This window comes from Osmerus mordax, chromosome 13 (assembly GCF_038355195.1).
Source record: "Osmerus mordax isolate fOsmMor3 chromosome 13, fOsmMor3.pri, whole genome shotgun sequence".
Classification (NCBI taxonomy): Eukaryota; Metazoa; Chordata; class Actinopteri; order Osmeriformes; family Osmeridae; genus Osmerus; species Osmerus mordax.
Genome location: NC_090062.1, coordinates 6,586,437 through 6,593,352, shown reverse-complemented (window position 1 = coordinate 6,593,352; position 6,916 = coordinate 6,586,437).

Genomic DNA, 6,916 nt, shown 5'->3' with positions numbered 1-6,916 from the left:
GTTAATAAACACATTTCGCCTGGGCAGATTGGCAGGCTGTGTTTCTAGCAGGAGCCTGCAGGGAGAGTGAGAGAACTGCAGAGAGAGAGAGAGAGAGAGACAGAGAGAGAGAGAGAGAGAGAGAGAGAGAGAGAGAGAGAGAGAGAGAGAGAGAGAAGAGAGAGAGAGAGAGAGAGAGAGAGAGAGAGAGAGAGAGAGAGAGAGAGAGAGAGAGAGAGAGAGAGAGAGAGAGAGAGAGAGAGAGAGAGAGAGAGAGAGAGAGAGAGAGAGAGAGAGAGAGAGAGAGAGAGAGAGAGAGAGAGAGAGAGAGAGAGAGAGAGAGAGAGAGAGAGAGAGAGAGAGAGAGAGAGAGAGAGAGAGAGAGAGAGAGAGATACGTAAGAGATTGAATCTTTACTAATGAGAGTCTAGAAACTGGCATTAAGAGCTCACAGTTCACCTTTCAGTGACTCTGTGCCTTTTGTGTGTTCACATGCCCAGAATGTTTGGATAGTCTTGATCATTGTACATTTTGTAGTCTGTTCAGCTAGATCATTATCAGATATTGAAGAATTTACAATTATTTTCATTCAGTCCAGCACCTGGGGCAGTGTTCCTGCTTTCCAAGAAAATGTCTGTTCTGTGCCTGCAAGGTGTTTGCAGGAGTGGTGGGTATAAGCCGCCATGCTCCCCCTCCCTTGTCTGTGCCTGGAATACTGATGCTGAGCCACTAAAGGAGTGCACAGTCATCATGGCCGACATGTGTCTCAGAAACAGAAAGGCTTCAGTCTGCAATCTGAATCTCTAGATGAGAACAATGCACTGTCACTGTTGAACAATGATATCTTTGAAATGAGACATCCACAGTGGTTTGCAGGGAGCTCTCATGGGGAGACGACGTTTTACTTGGTTGAAATCTCACCACAGAATTAATTTATGAGTTTTTAGAATGATCTGTAATCTTTTATGGGTCTGTTTTAGTTGTTCTGGTTCTACATCATGCATAGAGTCTTCATGAAGATTGTGTGTGGGATGGAAATAGCCGACTAACCCCTGAGGTTTAGGATGGATTTAAATCCAGGTCATAATAACTCTCTCAGAACAGAGTGTCCATACTCCATACCTTTAATATAGAGCAATAATATATTCCAATTTAGAGCTATCAGACTGTGGAGGGACAGGTAGTTAGCTAGTAGACTATGGAGGGACAGGTACTTAGCTAGTAGACTATGGAGGGACAGGTAGTTAGCTAGTAGACTATGGAGGGACAGGTAGTTAGCTAATAGACTATGGAGGGACAGGTAGTTAGCTAATAGACTATGGAGGGGCAGGTAGTTAGCTAGTAGACTATGGAGGGACAGGTAGTTGGCTAGTAGACTATGGAGGGACAGGTAGTTAGCTAATAGACTATGGAGGGACAGGTAGTTAGCTAATAGACTATGGAGGGGCAGGTAGTTAGCTAGTAGACTATGGAGGGACAGGTAGTTAGCTAGTAGACTATGGACGGACAGGTAGTTAGCTAGTAGACTATGGAGGGACAGGTAGTTAGCTAATAGACTATGGAGGGACAGGTAGTTAGCTAATAGACTATGGAGGGGCAGGTAGTTAGCTAGTAGACTATGGAGGGACAGGTAGTTGGCTAGTAGACTATGGAGGGACAGGTAGTTAGCTAATAGACTATGGAGGGACAGGTAGTTAGCTAATAGACTATGGAGGGGCAGGTAGTTAGCTAGTAGACTATGGAGGGACAGGTAGTTAGCTAGTAGACTATGGAGGGACAGGTAGTTGGCTAGTAGACTATGGAGGGACAGGTAGTTAGCTAGTAGACTATGGAGGGACAGGTAGTTGGCTAGTAGACTATGGAGGGACAGGTAGTTGGCTAGTAGACTATGGAGGGACAGGTAGTTAGCTAGTAGACTATGGAGGGACAGGTAGTTGGCTAATAGACTATGGAGGGACAGGTAGTTAGCTAATAGACTATGGAGGGACAAGTAGTTGGCTAGTAGACTATGGAGGGACAGGTAGTTAGCTAGTAGACTTGGACTTAGACTTACGTCACTGAAAGTGAGCCAAAATCCTCCTTTCTAGAAGATTATATTTATGTTTTCCTCTGCCTCTCTGTATTTAGTGTAACCGCAAACTCACTCACACACACAAATATACACACTCACACATGCATGCACAAACACACACACACAGGTCAGGGTAACTCTTTGAGACAGTTTTGTCAATGATGTCTCAGCAGGGATAAGTGTAGAGAGCTGCTGCAGTGTGACAGAATAGGTCACACACTGACAACCACTGTGGAGTAACAGACCTGAGACAACTGTCTAACCACTGACTAATCACGCTTGAGTTCATAAGATCATTTAAAACCAACCTTTTTTCAGTACCCATACCAACTGCTGCACATAACAGTGACAGAGACGACATCATCACGTCATTATGAAATGTACACTTTTGACATCCACAGATACGCAATCAAACTGTCCATCAGTCTGTCCATCAGTCTGTCCATTAGTAGTCTCTCAGTGTCTCAGTGGGGGTATCGTTCTACAGAGCTGGTTAATGGGGGTTTCATTTCCACAGACTGACTGATGGAGCTCAGGGACAATCCGCAACATGAAAGATCACTTTCAGACCCAGGGGAGAGGAGGGGGAGAGGAGGGGGCATGAAATGGTCTCCGTGCACGCAGCTGTCGCCCACACCGTTCAATTAATTAAAACTCAACAGTGCTGTGCCACAGACTAATGGCATCTACACAAAGGACAACTTGGACCCCCACATCATCTCAGCAGCTCTGGGGGATTGAAGCTAATGGTGGGCACTGATACTCACAGGACACACACTTCTTTACTGTGGCATCTATACTTCCATCCATCTAACATCAGTCCATCCTTCAGTCCATCCATCCATCAATCCATTGTCCAGGAAATAAGGGAGTAACCACCTTGTAGAGGGCGCTCCCACATGACGTATGCTCCCAACACCACGAATATACTGTAGGCACACACACACAAACCACGAGACATACATGCTGACCTGGTGTCCATGAGGCATGACAGACATTAAAACAGGGTGATTGTGACAGGCTGGGGAGATGAGTGATGGACGCCGCAGAGCAGAGGCTGTCAGGGTAGCTGGAAGCCCAGAAAAAAGGCATGGTATGTGCACACACATATGAACTCTCCCACGCCCACGTGCATGGGAACTCATACACTTGTTACAACTGTAGTCACCACACGTACTCGGGCACACTAGCGGGAGGACAAAATGCGAGCGCAAACAATATTTACACAGTGATGGAATGAGATGCTTCATGAGTGTGCAGTAACACAGTAGTGTAGTGTCAGCAAAGCATGTTTTATGGTAAAATAAATGCATTATTTAGGATACCTCCTCCTCTGCCGCTGGTGTTGGGTCTCTACTGACCAGTCAGACTGCCTGTACAATGGTTATGCATGTCAATTCCCACAGTTTGGTCTACAGTGAGCATCTTTGCATACAGTTCAATTGTGATCAAGTTTAAAGCCGTTCTTTTTTAACCATAGACATGTTTTGCAGAAGTATGTATGGTGTAGACATCACATCAGTGAAAACATCGTTTTAGGTTCATTAAAGGGATTACATCTACAGCACGCTATTTTTAAGCATATCCCCCATCACAAAGGATTAAAACTACAAACACATGCCACGCCTCCAGATGTAACTCCCCAGCTCCAGTGGCAGGATCATGGCAGGTAGGGTTTTTTAAAGACTGTGCCGTGCATTCCAACTGCTGATTAATAATTCAGAGCAGGTTATTGATCTGGACCTCAGGTTCTCTGCAGTGAGCACATGAGGGTCGTCTGTCTGCAGGGAAGGTCTGCAGGCTGGCTGCTGTGCTCTGTTTGATCTATGGGTTACATTTAGTCATTTAGCAGGGTTGGGCCAGGCCACACACACACATATACACACACAGAGATACACACACACACATATGCAAACACACAGATACACATGCACACATTTACTGACAACCACAGAGATACAAACACAAACATATACACCCACAGAGATACACAAACACACATACTCACAAAAACTTACAAACACATGCACATGACACATGCAGACACAATCTTTTTAGATTCATTATGGTAAGACTATCCGGAGAGACAATAATATGTAGTGTTCACACACATTTCACAGTGCAAGAGGATTAGAGAATCATAATTATGAAGCCTAGTCATCACACTGTAACCTAGCAGTTTCACCAACATGGCAAAGAAAGAGTGTTTCATGCTCCAGCCTCTTTAAAAACACATTACCAACACTGGCCGGTCATGTGACCTTGACCAGCTGCAGGCTATGCGGATGGAGAGATGCAGAAGAGGAGGAGAGAGGAGGAGAAAGGAGAGGGGGCTAGAATAGCAGAGATAACTCAGGGAGTGAAGTAACAGCTTGTCTGGAGGAAGGGTGTGGCAGGCAGACAGTCTAATCTCTGCTCCAATCCGTTGTCAGAGATTTAGAGCTGACCAGAACTCCTATAAGATGGGTCAGTACTGCTGTTTCAGCCAAGGATGGTGGTATTGTTAGATAATGTATTATGAAGCTTCCTCTGCGTATAGGTGATTATTTCTGAAGTTTTCAGATAAAGTTTGTTGAATTAAAATATCTGTTCCAACTCTTAACTGACCAATATTGATGAGTTTATAGATGTATTTCTGTATTCAATCTGCATTATATCTACAGTAAGAAAGACGTGTTTAGGTAAGTAATGACTGCTTGTGGAATTGTTCCATCCCATAATATGTGTAATATGTGAACACTATTTTTATGGTGGAAAAAATCTATAACACAATAATCTAATAAAAACAGAGACATTCTGTGGAGGATTGTATGTCTAGACAGGATTTTGTTTTATTATGTGATACATGAGACAGCACTCAAAATATCAACCACCTACCTTAACAAAAGTTCATTGTCCAATAGTATCTCTCTCTCTCTGTCTTTTTCTTTCTCTCTCTCCTTCTCTAAATGATCTGTCTCTCTCTCAAAATGAAATGTTGGTTGTTGGGGCAACCAATCCAATATTGGTTTTGGCACTACTTAGGACTCCCAGTCTATTTCAGTGTGTAGCTGTCCCACCCTGCAGCTGCTGGTTGAATCACAGCTGTTTGAAAAATCCCCCCACACACACCACACACACACAACACACACACATGCACACACCATCTACAGTAGGATCCACTTAAAATGTTTAGCACTCAGGATATAAAACATAGAATTCATAAGATTTCTCCATCCTTATGTGATTTTAACAGTTCTTGTGGAAGAAATCAAGGATTTGTCATGTGCTTGTGTTAGTCACAAACAGTTGCCCAGCTATTACATTTTTATTTGGTCATGGATTGAATGCTATTACGTAATGATTCACATATTGTATTCTTATTCTAACTGTAATTATCTCAGTCTCCACCTGCCTGTAATAACAAACATCTATTGACTGTGTGTTATTTTTGTTTTTGTCTATTTGATATAAACAGACGCCTCAGAAAGACTTTGCTAGTACCGTTGTGTCTGAACTCACCATTTTTATATCAAGGTGTTTGTTAAACTCTTTCTCAGCTGGTTGACCAAAATGTACAGTATAAACCCAGAGCCCAAACTGATGGACACACTGTTCTAGTGCGACGGACAGAACCTTCTTCCACATCCAACACACCTTAAAGAGAGACTGGTCTCCAACATTTAATCAGATGACAGAATTATTTCTCCAGTCTTCAAGTAACACCTGTACTATTCCCTGTACCCGAGCATCTGACCACCAACAGTAGCCTAAAGCTCCCATTACAAGACAGGGTGTGTGCAGAGGGCTGTTTCAATATTCATCAACAGGATAATCACAGCACCATGTTCTGAGATAATAGGAAACTGGCAGATCGGAAGAGGCCACCTGTTAACAGCAGTATTCATCAACAGGCAGACCAAAAGCAGGGATGTAAACAGGGTTAGGGTTAGGCAAGCCTCTAAGCCTTTTTGGCCCATCTCATTTTCAGATCTTAGTTTCATGCCCACTTGAACAGCTGGTGCATATACCAGCCATTTTGTGTCTCAATAAGAGTAGTTGCTTTGAAAGGAGTGTATGGTCTCCTCAGTCCCAAAACACAATCCTTTCTCTTTTCACAATTGTTTTGGACAGTATTGATCTGAGAGAGACACACACACAATCTATTTTGTGGGGTATTGATCCCTAGCACATCTGGCTTTATATATAGGATATATATATGAAAACTGTGAAACAACACACACATATGTTAGGCTGACACGCTCTTGTCATTTGATATATTAAAAAAATCAAATCTAAATCAAAAGAAATTAAGTAAAAGTTGAGTTATTAGCTTGAGCTTTTAATATAAATAGAACTCCGTTTATTTTCCCGTTGGAACTTCAGAGGCCTACATTTAGTAATGTTGGATTTTATTCCACTAGTCTCAGAAATTCAAAACTGTAGTGGAGATTTTTCTATACTATTCGTACAACCTTTTGAGTCAGATCTCAGTGTACAAACAGGGTTACATATTTGCATATTTTTAACCTGACCGCCAATCCTTACTGCCCCTGAAGGCCGTGCACCACCAACACCGACATCGTTTTGCCCTCTCTTGCCCGTGAATATCCTTCCATCCACCGACTCGTTCCTTTTCTCAAACTCGAGCCCCTCCCACTTCACGCGAGTCCGTCGAACATTCGTACCGAACGGCTGCTCTCGCCTGGTAGACATTCGTGCCGTGCGCCCATCTCAGAGTACTGAAGGTAGGTCTATCGAAGATTTATTTTGGCTCGATAATATGACATATTACGCATCGGATTGGTTATTCTATACCCCCTTGCAGGGATTGCTTCAACTATTTTCCGCTCGCAAAATGATAACAGACCATCCATCATGTGCACT